At 38.1% G+C, this 15,803-nt stretch overlaps 1 protein-coding gene and 1 long non-coding RNA gene across 8 annotated transcripts in view; one reads left to right on the top strand and one right to left on the bottom strand.

Moving 5' to 3' along the window:
* Positions 1-15,803, top strand: part of LOC149690887 (discoidin domain-containing receptor 2-like) — a 185,600-nt gene that overhangs the window by 86,330 nt on the left and 83,467 nt on the right. For all 7 annotated transcript variants that reach the window (XM_089870615.1, XM_089870616.1, XM_089870613.1 and 4 more), the window contains exon 4: positions 5,240-5,388. The gene's annotated coding sequence lies outside the window, so the exon portion shown is untranslated. The remainder of the gene's footprint in view (positions 1-5,239; positions 5,389-15,803) is intronic.
* LOC149690888 (uncharacterized) lies at positions 871-2,197 on the bottom strand. Its single transcript, XR_016383896.1, has 4 exons — positions 1,593-2,197; positions 1,279-1,526; positions 1,092-1,190; positions 871-1,025 (listed from the first exon to the last, which is right to left on the bottom strand). It is a non-coding gene; the product is annotated as an uncharacterized LOC149690888 (long non-coding RNA).

Below are 15,803 nucleotides of genomic sequence, written 5' to 3'. Positions count from 1 at the left end.
CAAATATTAATTTTTTCAAGAAGAAAAATTTCTCTAAACTTTTTTTTTCTCTCTCCCCATTTTCCTCTCTCCATCCTCCGATTCTCATTCCGAGAATTTCATTTCATCTCATTTCGAAGTTATTCTGGGATATTCTTGTTTACTTTTCATTCGGGGTCCCCGTTTTTTTTTTAGGGAAAAATTTTTAATATCCGAAAACGTTGTAGGCGATTTGCACTGATATTCTTTCGTTTCCCCAAATTCATAGAATACCAAAGATGAATTTATTTTTTTTCTCCAGCTTCCATAGGAAAAAAATGTATATATTTCTTTAGGGTATTTCAATATTCTTGTGATCCCCGAAAATCTTGAAAAAAGGTTAGGCTTAAGAACGAAAGAGACTGTAAGATTAATTTCGAATCTCGATTTCTCTATCAAAACTGTTAAGGATTTTTTGGTTGGATTGGTTTCTTACCGCGAGGTTAGACCTAGGTTAAAATGGTTACGTTGGATGAGAATTATTCCCGCCTTCGACTTTGGTTTAATTTCATGGTGAAAAACCGTTCATTGAAGTAAAGGAAATTTCTACGAAATACAAAGTCCGGATGTACTCGAGAAAGACCTACGAAATGAAAAAGCGCGGGAAAAAAAGTAAAACAGATTTATTTCAAGCCTTGTGCGATCTAGGAAAAGGGGTAGAATTATAGACTATTTCAGTTAAGAACTAGGAGCGTCTTAGCAACCGTCCTCTCGCCTGAGTTATTAGATACACGTGCCAAAGTCAGCCCTATCTTTACATCGAAATAGCCCATCGTATTACGTAGACTCGTATCATATGGCGGGTAATCCTTGCCGCCTTTTTTCTCGAGACTGTATTAAGATTGTTGGCGCGAAAAGCAGCACGAGCTAGTTTCATCCTGGAGAATTTCCTTTATTTTTTATTAAAACGAGAATTAAATCGGGGTTATTGTTGTTGGCGTTCTCGTCCGTCTTCTTCCTTCCAATCTTGACAGCGAGCCGACGGAAGTTTGTTCTGTTTGTTATTTCTGTGAAAAAAAGGAAAGCTTTCACGCGTGAAAAATAGGCCTTGAAAACGGAGACAGCCCATTTACTTTAAAGGAAAATACGTTGGTTTTTGCTTCCGGATTAGAATGAACTCGATCAACTTCATTCTTTCACTCGCGTCTTCTTGTTCGTAGCTAAATTTCTCCCTGAAAAACAGCAATCAATTGCGTTGGAAACGGAAAAGGGGTACTTGCTCCTAGATGCCATATAGACAGACCCAGGCTTAGCTCTTACGTCTGAATTCAAGCTCTATTTTTTCTTCTCCTCCAAGTTCCTACGCGATGGCAATTCGTACTCGGGCTGCATGACTACGTGATGAAATCTGGCAGACCAAACACTGAGATATATTCTATCGTTCTAGAGAGATTTTTCGCTCCAGGCAAACTGTCTTTTCCCAACTTCCCGCTCTCGCTCTTCTTTTCCATATTGGAAAACTCGAGGCGCCAAGGGGAGGAATACTTGTCAAAATATCCCTCCTTGAACTATATGGTTGGAAAAAATTCCATCAAGTACTTGTCCACTCTCTCGGCTACTAAAGGAGGACATACTATATACTTCGCATTCCAACGCTTTTCGCATTTATACATAAGTCGGACATAACCCAACACCGACCGAGGAAGACTTTCCATCCCTCCTCTTCTCCCTCTGGTCTCGACAAATAATATTTTCCCCGATTTCATTTGTAGACATGGCCCCGGGCAACTGATACTCTTCCCCATGCGCTCCTCGGTAACTTCCCCACACGCTTTAGTCTCGTCTATTCTAACCCTGCATGGAACTGAAGTTTTGGTCTACAAGACGCGAATTTAGCTTCTGGTAAGAAGATTCGTCGCTCGGTGGCCAGTCTCGTGAACATGTCGTCTCGTTATGGGTCAAATTAGGCTTAGAAAACTTACAGTTAGGGTTAGGGTAGACTTAGAGGAGTGGCACGTGACAGGGAACAATGTAGAAATTCATTACGCCTTGTTGATTCCATAGGGTGTATCACGTGGTACTATACTAGCCGTCGTCGGCCCCGTTTTCATTTGATTCGCGTCGGTGGTTACATTTTTGATAAATCAAAGGGTTCCATGCCCCGCGTCTACCACCGAAGTACTTGAAAATAACCCCTGTCATTAAAAACAAAAATTGTGGAATTGTGGGACGAATTTTTTATTTTGAGGTTTGTACCTATGATTGAAAACCCTGAAGTACTCCCCGTCAAAAACCCCTTCCCCAAGTACTTGAACAAGTACTTATAGATCGTCTTTATATAGAGTCGCACTCTTTTTCGGGTACCGGTAAATAACGAGCTGTCTCTAAATGACGTACGTACCTTCCATATGCAATCATTACTTTAGGAACTGATGGCACGGTGGGCTCCGTTGGGTTATCCCTGGTTTTGATAACGGTGAACAGTGACGCTGGTACAGAATGAGAATTATGTTTTCTCCTTTTCCTCTCTTGGTTTATGACGCGCGGCCCCTGAAGGAATCTTTACTTTGGAACGTGATTAACGACTTTAAAATAACGTCACTGAAAAGTTCTTTTCCTGATTTTTATTATATTTTTTTCCGGACAAACGTTCCCTTTTAATAATGAGTGTTTTAAAAGAGGCATCATATTTTAATGATGGTCTCTAAAGGCTGCTCTTACAGGTAAATGCGCCTCATTTACTGGGAAATACCTGGAAAAGTCAGCCTGGAGATATGAAATGAAAACTCTGTACGGAAACCTCTGTTACAGAGCGAGTTGTAGTCGAATTTTTATTTGACCCTAGCAGTGACCTCCGTCTCGCTGTCCCTTACGGGGGTTAGAGTTGAGCTGAGGGGATAAAAAGTCAATTCTAAGCCAGAAATCCTTAAGCATACTGAAGATGTCCAGGGATATGTATGTAGGGTATAGATGGAAAGCGAATTGAGCGCCCCTATGGAAGGGTCCGTCATCGGGATCTTTTGAAATGGTTGACAAAAGTCTATAGGATAGTGGGAGTGTTGGGATATTTTCTCCTATAAATCTGGTAGGAGGATCTCGAATCTCCGAAGCCAGGAACTTCTTAGAATGATGACATTGACGAGCAACCTCATTTTGGCGCCAACCGTGGAATAAAGAATCCGCAAAAACCCTCCTTCCATCATACGCCACGTGCATCCACCCAACTAAGAACTTTACATTTTCCTCGGGGTTATATCTTATAGCTTGTTGATCCGGCAGTTTTGTTCGCATTGAGCTTTGCGTAACAGGTCTGCCGCAGTATTTGGTATTACCTGGAAAAGTAGGGTAATTTTAAGTTCATGTCAGTGCAGTCATTTTTAGAATCTTACAACATTGTTAATAAAATTTGATAGTTCAAACTGGTCAGGGAAAATTATTTTAGACGGTTTTACGAAATAGAGCTTGGTAAACGATATTCAAATATTGAAAAATATGCGATAGTTAATTCATGTATGTGCCCTAGTTGGGGGATTTTGAGCTAGTTACGGATGAATGACGTATAGCGTGGGAGTCAGCTCTACCCTCGTGTCATAGTCAGAGTCTAGGTGCCAATCTGGCGACACTGCACCCCTCCCCTCCTTTAGTAAAGCAAAAACTCTTCATAATTCCCTATAAAAATGTTGAGCTACGCGACTGCGACTATGACACAAGGGCGGGGGGTGTATGGTGTTTTACTTACTGAATGTGGGTGGAATAGAGTTACAGTAGAAACCCAGACGTTCGTCTCCCCTACTAGTTTCTCATACCTAACTTAAGCCTAACGTATAAGAATCATTTTCTTGTTCGAACATTCACTCCATCGGTGAAATAATGCAGCGTCATGCGAAAGAAAAACAAATACTTGTACTGTTTCTACCTTCGTATATTTCTGAATTGAGGAATTGTAACTCACGTTCCTACCCACAAATATGCATGGGGGAAAATATTTAGTTTCTTTACGTTTAAAAGCGTAATTATTTTAGTAATTCGTTTCGGAGGCTGCTGCTGCAATTAGGGTTAGGCTTTGCGAAATGTTCTTATAGTTCCATTATGTCAATTAACGTGGGAAAAGTAATGGAGTAGTCAAAGTATACAGAAAAATTCAATCTATTCCGAGTCCAATATGGCGGGGGAAAAAAGACTATACATCCAAAGTTGTTATATAAACGAGGTAGATGGAATAAATTTCCGTTCGCTAGACTACGCGCCATATGGTGGGTCCAAGATACCCGAGTGTATATGCTTCCTTAGAAAGTCGTTATGACCACTGTCGACTCGACGACGCAATCGTAAATAAGAAACACGCATTTTATATAGACCATCCAAGGTCTCTTTACACTACTGTAAACCTGTAAGATACCCCTTTTAACACTTGGACGAAATTGAAAAGTGTTTACGAAAGAGTTGGCGAGTTTTTATATTATATCTTTTTCAAAACAAACAAAATAAGTATTTTTCCTCGTGATAACCTATATAGGGTTTTTTTTATGAAAGGTTAAAAATGTTTTAAGCCCTAGCTTTCGCGTACGTAATGTAATTTTTCTGTTTTCAAGTTTTTCCAGAACTCATCTCGCGTACATATGTTTTATATCTTTCGCAAACGACTATTATTCGTAGTATTTCACGCGAGAGTGTTGTCGTATCTTAACTAAGTCTAGACGGCGTCTAAGTACCTAGGTCTAAATGTCAAAGGTGCACGATGCAGCTACCTTAATTCCGAATTGAAGATACGATTGTTTATTTTTATATCATCCTCTGCTAGTGGCTCTTCTCAATAATTTAATGGATGAGATTTAATCTTTCCGAGTTCCTAATGATATTTTGATAATCTTTTGGCAAACTTGACTCGCCTTTCTTTTAATTCAGAAGGAAAATACGGATAAAAAGTGAAGTTTTTGTGCAAATATAAGTTTATCTACTTTAAATACGGAAGTAAATTAGCTTAATCTAAATTTAAATTATATTAAAATTATAATATAATTTGATTTGTTTTTCACACCAAAAATACGAAACTTTTTCAACATTATTTGAATTTAATATTAATTTATAACTAATTAGTTTTATCATATCGAAACTCCTCATTAATGAAATACTTTCCCAGAAAATTTTAACTAACCCAATTACTAGTTTATTTTTATATTTATAATAAATAATATGGGGAATTTGAAACCTAAACTTAATTTAATTAGCTTTGATGATTGATTTTAATGTCGATATTTTATTTTTGTCTTTCCTTCAACAGGAAGAAAATCGTCGTTAATCTTATCATCTTGGTCTCGAGGTCCGATTGCAGTTTCAACATTGGTGTGGACAGTACACCCACCACCACCATCTTCATCTTGGAGACCTAAGCTTGGAAACCAGGAGTCTTCAGTCTGTCGTCTGCCTTGGGTAAGTCAATCCTCTCTCTTGATTTCTTTTTCATCGTTGCGTAGTTCCTCGTTCGCGATAAGTAAATTATTTAATGCTTCATTGATTGGACCCTCGTTATAAAAATCCAAGCTTAAGCTCGCCTAGCTGTTTTACGATCTCAATCGTTATCGACGCTTTGACCCCTCAGCTACCGCATGCACCATCAGCTAAGGCCTCCCTGAACATCGTAAACCGATCAACCTCGATTTAAACTTAGGCCTAGTATTCCTTCGTATTATTTTTAGACACTATAAATTATTTGGGAATTTTCTATCCCACGATTTTGTTAAGATATTTTTTTTATTTCGCTTTGATAATCTCTTTCTAATTGCTGATAAAATGATTCGTAACGCTCTCTGCAAGGAGGTACCGTAGACTTCTCTTCTTGATTATGCCCAAGTACTTGAGAGTCTTGGTTTGGTTTTGTCCCATAATTCGTATTCATTTGGGAAAAACTGGAATTTAATGTTAAAAAGTAAAATTATTTGGGAAAACTATAAATTATCCAATTTAATTTGGACTAAAATTTTCCCCAAACTCATAAATCTTTCAATTTCATCGCAAAAAAGGCAAGGAATTTTCAATTCGACCCTATTTGTAGGAAATAAACAATATATTATATTTATTTTTACCAATGCGGGTCTAATCAACACGCGTCATCTCAGTTGGCACAGCCCAGGGCTTTTGCATACCCGCAAAAATTTCCCGCCAAAACCCCAAAAAATCCACTTCTCTCCATGTTCATCCATAGCTCTTCATCCTTGATCTTCTTTCTCCCGCTCTTCACATCTCATTCTTTGGGAGAAGCATCCTTATTATCAGACTGGTAAAATCATTTCTGTCTCTGAAATAGATCCGAACCATTTTGAACCTTCAAAATATTGATTTTTATTTTCAATTTTTTTTTGTTACTCGCCACGCTGTCTTTGGTGAGTGAGTTGGCCCACCCTATCCTGGCGAATTTATTTAATAATAACGCGAATATTGATCATAGCACAGTCTTATTAATCTCGCTGAGTTCACCTTTAATGACGATTCCATATTCATGGGTGAATGAAATAGATTATTTTCTATCAAAGCTAGTTCTCTCCCCATCCTTCAGGGATTGAAATCTTTGAATCTTTGACGAAGGCGTTTGATGGAGATTTTTATATTTGCCTGAGAAAAAGAATAAGGAGAAAGACGGGGGAACTCCCGGGGTGTCCCGGTGTTACCCCGTCGCAATATGGCGGGCGCATGTACTCGGGTACTACAGTGTACACTGGGGCAGCTAGGGTGCTACCCCGGGGCCAGGGGATGAAAGCGGAGAAAGAAACGAGAACCCCACCGAGATTCGGAAATAGTGTGAAATCCAAACAAAGTCTCTTCAATCTCGCGTCCCTCTTGTTTGAACGATTCAACTTCCAGTCTCCGTTTCTTCATACACTCTTTGTCAAAATCACCTTACACCATTATTGAAAGCGGAAACGACACCCGTACATCTCTTATTCCGGTCTAGAGTGACATTCACAGCACCGTTCATGTTGAAATACCACCGTTCTTAATGTAGGGGAATACGTAATCTGAACGGAGTTAGTTTAAGATGCGATTCAGCTTTTATGCGAAGTGAAGTCTGAGGTTGAAAATATTCAGATTTCTTTCGTACAATTGAGTGCATGTTGTAGGATATCGTAGTCTTTCATTCAGCGTTGACAACGCGAGATTCGCATGATCAGGTTTAATGTTAAGGAACATTTTTTCTATGATAGTGGTGAATTATTACGGTTTGTAGGAAATGTATACAATACACAGGAAATTTCCTGAGAGATATCTGTCCGAGTAAGGTGGCGAATATAGGTCAATTCACTGACCCCGTGGAGAAAGTTTCATCTTGAATTTCGTGTCAGATATTTTAAACTCTAAACTCTCTATTAAACAAGCGAACACGTGACCTCTACTCGAAATGGTTACCCTTTCAAACAAGGCAACCCCTTAGGTACACTTTCGGGCCAATATCTCGAAAAGTCAGACGTGCATATTGCGCCGGAAAAACTATTATAACTGCCTGTTATAAAATACTTTTCGGTTCCCCCTATTGAGCTTTTAAGAGAGGAAAAAAGAACCCCCCATCTTATCAATCACCTAGGATGGCACCCTCTTGGCCAAACACCATGGTACCATACAGACACCTAATTCGAAAATGGTCTCCTAACACCAAGGAGGAAAGATCCTATATACCTACCATCCCTAGACACGAAAGCGGGGAATAGTTTGGGCACCGACTGAGTCCCTTTTGTGCTCTGGCTGCTGCTGGTATACCCCCAAAGCCCCTAACGTGTTGGTGGGATCTACTCCCCCTCGATCCTGGCCGGGGGCGACTCCCCTATTTGTTTAAGCCAACTGAAGATGATGAAAGTTTTGGAGAGAGAGATCTATTGTTAAATCCCAGTGAAATTAGGTATACATCCCTTCAAAGCTCCGATGTTGAGCTACGCGTTCTATTGTGTGCTGTGGATTTCACATTTTTTTCTCCTTCCTTCTTCCTTCAACATCTTCTATGTAGAATCAATCTTTGAAAGGTTCAAAATCTCAGTGAAATCCTATGTCTATTTCTATGAAATCCATGAAAGAAGTAAATCAATCGAAAGTCGTTATAAACTTCTTATTTATTTGTTGTTCCTTCCTAATTTTAGTTCCGAAATCTATTTTTATTATTTATTTAGAGGAATCCCATAATACCTCGCAAAAAATCTACGTAGAAATATCACTAAGAATACCCATTTTTCTATTGGGGGAAGTAGATTTTAATAGGTGATTACTTCCGTTAGTTTACTTCCGCTAAACTTAAATACCTAGATTGAATTTTAGTATAGATTTAGAGGAACCGGGGAACAAAAATTGGAAAGTGTATATATAGTGGCGTAGCTATCTGGGGAAGTTGAAAAAACTCAGTGTTTGGTTTCCGGGAATTTGTATAACAATGGGAATCTTACAGAGAGCAGAAAAAGAAAAAACCGAAAGGGGTTTTAAAATTGAAATTGAATTTCTTCTACACACCTTTTCGTTTTTTTTTTAGAGAATGAAAGTTTATATATATGGATAGGCCATCCCGCCCAAGGAATCTTTGCGGTTCCTAACTAGTTTTGATCCTTTTGTTAGCACGTCTTCTCTTCTATGTAGTGGTAGGTTCTTTCGCCCCCAAAAATAAGCGCGTCGAATTTAAAAGAAATGTAACAAAAAATCTCTAGAGATGGATTCGCTTTCAATGCGAGAACGTTTTCTTTATTTTCCAACCCAAGACGCTGATCCCATGATTCAATTCGATTCGAAATTGGTTGGAAAATTGAGTTTGAATATCTCGCAGATGTCGAGAGATGTTTGGCAGCGTAAATCATCTATGAATTTATTTTTCTTTATGTCTCTGAAAAATTGTTGCATTCTTCGTGCACGAGATTGTTTAAAATTGTTGCATTTCTCGAGCACGAGATTGTGTAACATTTTTGCAATAATTCCTCGTGCACGAGATTGTTCAAAATTGTAGATTTTTTCACGAGATTATTTAAATTTGATTAATTTCTGCAAGAGATTGTTTAAAATTGTTGAGAGAGTTGAAGTTGGTTACATTTCACTATAAGAGAGCGTTTAAAATTGTTGCGTTTCACTTACGCTCCAAATTTAAATTATAAATTGGTATATAGGAGATAAATGTAAAATTTAAATATTTATCGTATAATTCAGGAGTGTTAATTCCCTCTCGTGTTGTCCTCGATTAAGGTCGTAATTTCCAAGTATACAGGTAAATCCCTCCTTGTTCAAATATATAATACTCTTCCAGTTACGTCTAGGCTTAAGTTGAAAATGAGGGTGAAAAATCAGGATAATCTCCTTTCTCTAAAGTTTTAGACAAACACTATACGAACGTACTTGTCATCCCCAATTTAACTAGGCCCAATTTAAGTATGGTTTTAAACTCGAAGCGATTAGTATAGTTAAAACTTTCAAGTTGAGTTGTCGGATTTGATAATTCGTAAATTCTCATTGGGCTCGGAATCCCAAGACGTCGTCTCTCACCCTATGTGGTTATTTGCGAAGGATTCTTTTAACTTTATATCCTAATAAATTTTTCAGTCTTGTCAGGAACGGGCCTCTTTGTAGTCTCTAGTACCTTGCGGAAGTTCATCATTTCGTAGTAAATTAGTGGGGTGAAATGTAACGGAACTAATCGGAAATAAACCTAAACTTCAGTTTACGAACTTCCTCGAAATGTTCAACGTTTAACGCTGAAACCGTAAAGAATATTTGAGTTATTAAATAACTTCTTAAGCTTTTGGCAACGATAAAAATATAAATTTTAAACCATGGGGCTTTTTTTTCTTCTTTAGAACCCGCAAAACTTAAACTATCTCGCCCCTGATGTAAATTATAGCTTTAAATATACTTAACTTAAGTTTAAATTTACTACCAACCATGTTTGATATTTCCCTTTGAAATTTCGTAAAACTATCATAGTAACTGCACCGAATTACGAGGATATAATCCCCTTAGATAGTCTAGACTCGGCAAGATTCAAGATACGTTTCTTTTGACGTATTTTATTGCCAATTGAGGTTCTTTCATAGACAGAGGAACTTATATATCACCGCTAGACACGCTGCTGCTTCGTGGCACACTCGCAAACTAGTCTCGGATATCCTCAACGAGTCTAAAGTTTCCACACACACTATTTTTTTAAATACCCGAAGAAAAGGTCAAAGTTTGACCTCTAGCGAAAGTTATAGTTCCGGTAAAATTTTTGAAGAAGTGTTTTAAATCCAAATATATGGCTTTTTATCAACTTATAAAATATGAACATTACAAGTTGACAGATATTCGTTCACAGCGATTAGGTCGTAACTTTGATTAAATTAGGCTTAGAAAGATACGCCAGTTTTGCTCAAAAGTAAAAAAAAAATTAAAAAAATTCATTTAATTGAAATATTTCTCAAAGTTGAAGATGGATTCGATGCATTCCGGGCTTGTTAAGTTAGTTTGGGGTTCGGTTTTTGGGCGCAGTTGGCCTCTTTTCTCGGTGTATGCGGTTTAATATTTCAGTCAGGGGTGAAAATTCTTGACTTGTCACGAACGTATATGAACTTCGGCTGATATTTAATATAGTTACTGATATTCTCCCAATGATTTCAGTCAACGCGAACTTAACGCCGCCATCGCAGCTAGGGGGAACCAAAAACATACGTCGGCTCCTAAATGACTGAACGTGTAAGATTATATCCTAGGCGTATTTCGTCTTAATTTTTTTCTTTCCCTATAAGAGAGAGACCTCCCGAATCGAAACTGAAACAAGATTTTACGCAAAACGTTAATTATTTCTATTAATTATTATTAAATATATTTTTTTGAAATATTTAAAATTTAATTTCCTTTAAGGAAACCAACATTTGTTTATTTTCCTCGAGTTATATACTTCATATTATAAGCTTCTGTTTTTAGTAAAAGACATCCATAGTTCGCGATGGCGTAAGACACTGGTCTTCTAGAGCAGACGATTTTTCGGTGAAAAGAATATAAAAACTATAGCTTGCAGCTCGGGTGCGATTTATTATACATCCAACACCAAAAACTTTAACGAATCCGACAGGTCGAAACTGTATAAGCTCGCGCACGCCGAGATATTTGGGGGGAGGGATATAGGTCGTCAGCTAATGCGTCAAAAACGTCTTTTACGGCCAACCAAACTCTGTAATTTGACTCTGGCAAAAACCGGCGAATCCCCCATCATCGACTCTATATACACGAGGTCATGTATAATATTCACAACCCAAAGTGAAATTTCCGAAATATGTTCGAGGTCGACAAAGATCGCGTCGTTGTTTAAGTAAATTGAACCAGCGTTGGCCATAGTTAGTATAGAAGGGCGTTGAAGCGATACGCGTTTCACTCTTACTTCATTGCGTCTAATTATCAGAATAAGTTGTATCTTAATTTGTATCTGAGTCGGGTTTATTTTTATTATAACTCGCAGCCCGGTTCAGTTCTTCAACAACTACCTAAGTAGTCACCGGTTGTCATAACAAATATCCCAACCTCAAAATTAGACCGAGCTGATTTTGTATAAGTTCTTTGCGTGCTTCGGGAATATATTAAGTTATATTCAAAAGTGCTGGCAGGTTTTTGGGATTTTTCTTTCAATGGTGGATAGTTGCCAGAATAAATATTTTGAGAGAATGTGCTAGCTTAGACTTAGAGACAATTTATCTGAAAGTAATTAGGATCGTACAGGTTTTATTTTTTCATTCTTTAATTATTTATGGCTGTCAACATAAAGTATTAAGTACATACATTGTGTTCCAGGAAATAATTTACAGGCCTAATTTATAAAATTTTAATTGGATAGAAAAATTTTGTTTTCACCGCGTTGCATGGCACTAAATTCTAACATCGCAACCTTGGATCTCCGTGGCATATTTCTGCTCGTCAACGCTGCTTTGTTTGAAGGCATGCACCCAAAGATAAAAAAATATAAAAGACTCGAAGCGAAGAGAGTTTCTTCCAAGAAAGAAAATAGTTCCAGAAGAAGTTTTTGATTTTATCAGATCTAAATTCCTTTCTGTACCGTTTGCCAAGTTGTTTTTGTTATAGCTATACACTTCTTCCATACGTTTCTCCGCGCGGAATACCCAGAATACCTCGCGACGTGGGAATTATTCTAATGAGGTTCTAACTGCAATGACCCAAACGATAACCTATGACATATCCGCAAAATCATTGACCCGTACAATCACTAACTAATCATAACATTCAAAGGTCCCAAAAATCATCGAGATAGCAGTCACAAATTTACAATGAAAACCCCGAGTTCCATAGAGACCCGACTTCCAGATAAGCCATAAGCCAGTTTTCTACGTAAATTGGTTGGGATTTTTTTAGGTGTAATATGACCCTCTGTTTCAATCATACGCGGGGTATTTGGCCCCGTCTGTGTCCTCAACAATTCCTGGTCGTACCATTATGGCCCCGGACGCCAGCACTATAGCGCTTACGGGATAGGTCCCTAAACCGCCCCAATTAGTGGAGTTAAGGGCGGAGTGTCCCCCGCCGGGAGCTGATGCGTTTTGACTGATCCCTTTTTGTCCCTGATTTTTCCTGATTGAAAAGCGCTGATAAGAAATCGGCCGAGTGTTACGTTGAAAAATGCGCTGAATCTATTTTGACTAATTGCGAAATATTTCGTAGGAGGGCTAAACTTATACTTAACTTTAAGCGTTGAACATTTGAATTCATTTGCGCTTGTCAAGCTGCCCTCGCGAATTTTTTTCATTAAATTCTTTTTCTCCATGACATTGACAAAGATAAAGATAAGTTTTGACTGAAGTACCGTCTCCTATGTCGTCTTAGGACCGAGCATATCCCGCCACCGACCCCATTGGGTAAACTCGGATACTGTCACCGCGTGAGAATCGTTCCAGCACCCTCGCGTCGTCTGCTTTCTGGTAGATATACACGCCGAGGCTTAAACCTCTTCTCATCCTTGTTTGTATACCAAGACCCTATCCCTACTCGCTCGCACGTCGTCGTGTCTTGTCGTTGCGCGTCCTCGACTGTATTTTGAAGTCGCGCGAGACGTCGAGTGTACTTGCAAAGTAAAACAAATACGCCCAGACAATATCACTCGACCCTAACTCTACGCGATATCGACATTGTATGCCCAGTCATTTTTACTGTAAAGAAGAATGGGCTTGATATCCTTTCCATCATAGATATAATCAGTTTATATTTTGCCATGGAAGAAGGGCCTTGTAATACCTTTTCTATTATAATACATTAACCGAGTTATTTATTATATCTATGGTTGTCAAAGGTTGAACGCGCGTTTTGCTCGTGGTCTTATCGTAACCCTGCAGAAATTCTCTCGTTCCACGATTAGCCCCGCTCGCGCTACACCACGTTCGATCCTCGTTCAACTTAACCCAATTAATAAACGAATATTCGGGGGAAATGGGATTATCCCTGTATACCCCTGGTTTATAAAATAGTACCCTTACGTGGATTAACTCTTATTGATTGAACGGACTTGTTGGGAAAGAGCTTACGTCGACCATAGCCCAGTTAATTAAACATTCAGACAACCGACACCTTCCGGACTTTTCCGAAAATATCTAGACTAGCTCTGATGACACCCCCTTACCCCTTCGTCCCCCCGGCCACCGTTGATTCTATTTGCTGGAATGCCAAAGGATAAATTATCATACGTGTTAAATTTAAGACATTTTTCAATTGAAATTATCATTATTAAGTTGATTAAAATTTAATGACAATTTTTTCTTAGCCGAAATTTTTCACAAAATGTACTTATACCAAACCAATTCTTAGAATTATTTTATTCTAGCACATAGATTTAATTAATGCGATTAAGGTATTAGAATTAGGAAATGAATACGTCATCCCTTTGTCGGAATAGTTCAAAGGCAAGTTAGCTCGCAAAGGGATCGGCCTAATTATCCATTTCCATTCGATCATGGAGTTTCGAGAATCATTTTTGATTTAGAGCGTGTATCCTGTCCATTGAAGATAGTTACAAGTACTTATCAGTACTTCTTTAGACCTACTACCAGGCCCTGCAATTTTGATAAGAGAATAGGCCAATTTTAGATCAGATTTCTGAGTGGCGAAACATGAATCATTATGGCATATAGAATTCCTGTGGATTTCTGTCTAAACTTGTATAAGTATTTATAGATTACCGAGAGCCTGAAAGGTCGATGATAACATCATTACATTACATTCCTGCTTGACCCTGACCCTAACCCCTTGCTTCGTTGAAACCCTTTTACCATCGAGGGTCAGTTGAGATACGAAAACTTTACCGCCGTACCGCGGGCGCGTTATGTCCACTAATATCCAATAGCGTCGCGGTTAAGATGGTCCACCACCTGAATTTTCCGTTATACTTACCGCCGATTTCATCCCAAATATAATTATCTTTCCCTCGTCCAAGCCATTAGGTTACGGTTCATCCCATGCTAGATTGCAATAAACTAAGCTATACTACAAAATCAACTCAGGGCCGGTTCAACTTTAACAACATTGCATTGTTATACTTAAGACATAAAGTTGTAGATGAATATAGCCAATAACGGTTTCCCTGGTTATATAACGGATGGAGAGAGAAAGTAAATAATAGGTGATTTTCATTAAAATCGCGTGCCAATCGCGCGTGCCTTTGATAAAGGATTACAATATCAAAAGAGGGAAGCCTTTAGAATTGCCTCTCGTGTTTTAAATTGAAATACCGTATAGTATCATGGCGCGTGAATAAAGGTGTAAGTAGAGAAGTAAATTAAACTGAAGAAATATACTGGATGGAATAGCGATGTGTCTATTTATAATAAATGATAATTTTGGGTTAATATACTATAAAATAGAATTTGGTCGTCGTTTTGTCGCTTTCATCTCCCCTATCGTACACGGATTAATTATTGAAAGGGTTTCTGCGAGAGATCAGTTTAATTAGAAAATTGTTTGGAACTTGCAAGAGTAGCCTTCCATCTAATGGGGAAGTCTTCCTTTCGCTTATTTTGCTATGATAATGAAACCAATAATGCCGCCCTTACAAACCCGCACCCCCCGCTTTTAAGAGAGACCCTCTCTCTCTTCGCGACGTAAAGTATGGCTGAGAATACCTTTAATTCCCTACCCCTTAATGAAGAATTTAATTTCAAACTTTGGTCCTCAACCATCTCATATATTAAAGAGTATTTCCGTCCCTGAATTTCAAGAGCGAGCGCCGGGGTTAAGACCCCAAAATTGTAAAGGAATAGACTATAGATGGGGTCAAAGGTATCTCTAGGGGTTACGTAATTACCTATCTAGCCTTAATAGTTTCAGGTAAGCCTAGTACAAAATAATAAAAAAAAATATATACACGTTTCCTGGAAAATCCTTTGAATTAAGGGGAAAGGGCTCTCCTTTGTCCGCTGGCAACCCCCCTCGAAATTAAACTGATTTGATCTGATCAGAGTTGGGCTATAGGCTATGGGTGTATTTGTTATTTAAATTAATTTTATCTGTAGAAGTCTTAAGCCTTTTCAACTTGAAGTTAAGACTTGGTTAATTTCCAATAGATTAAGAAAAATTATCACGTTTTAGAGAGGTTTTTACACATTTAATTGAGCTACGTTTTTAAATACTTTAATTAACTGAAGTATAGGTATAATTAAATACCTTAATGACAATATGACAGATGATTAAATGGTAAAAAATGATTATACCCTCGAGCTAAAAAAATACAAAATTTATACAATAATTGAAATAGAAGCATGCAATTTATGAAACTTCAAGTATTGGCAGTCCTTATAGCGTTTTAATAGTATTTAACACAGCCAAAGATGACATTTGCTAATAGTACAACAACACGGCCG

Source organism: Phalangium opilio, unplaced genomic scaffold (genome assembly GCF_054372755.1).
Source record: "Phalangium opilio isolate 3A_F unplaced genomic scaffold, DU_Popi_V2 ptg000031l_1, whole genome shotgun sequence".
Classification (NCBI taxonomy): Eukaryota; Metazoa; Arthropoda; class Arachnida; order Opiliones; family Phalangiidae; genus Phalangium; species Phalangium opilio.
Note: the sequence above shows the minus strand (reverse complement) of the source record. Positions and strands in the feature narration are given on the sequence as shown.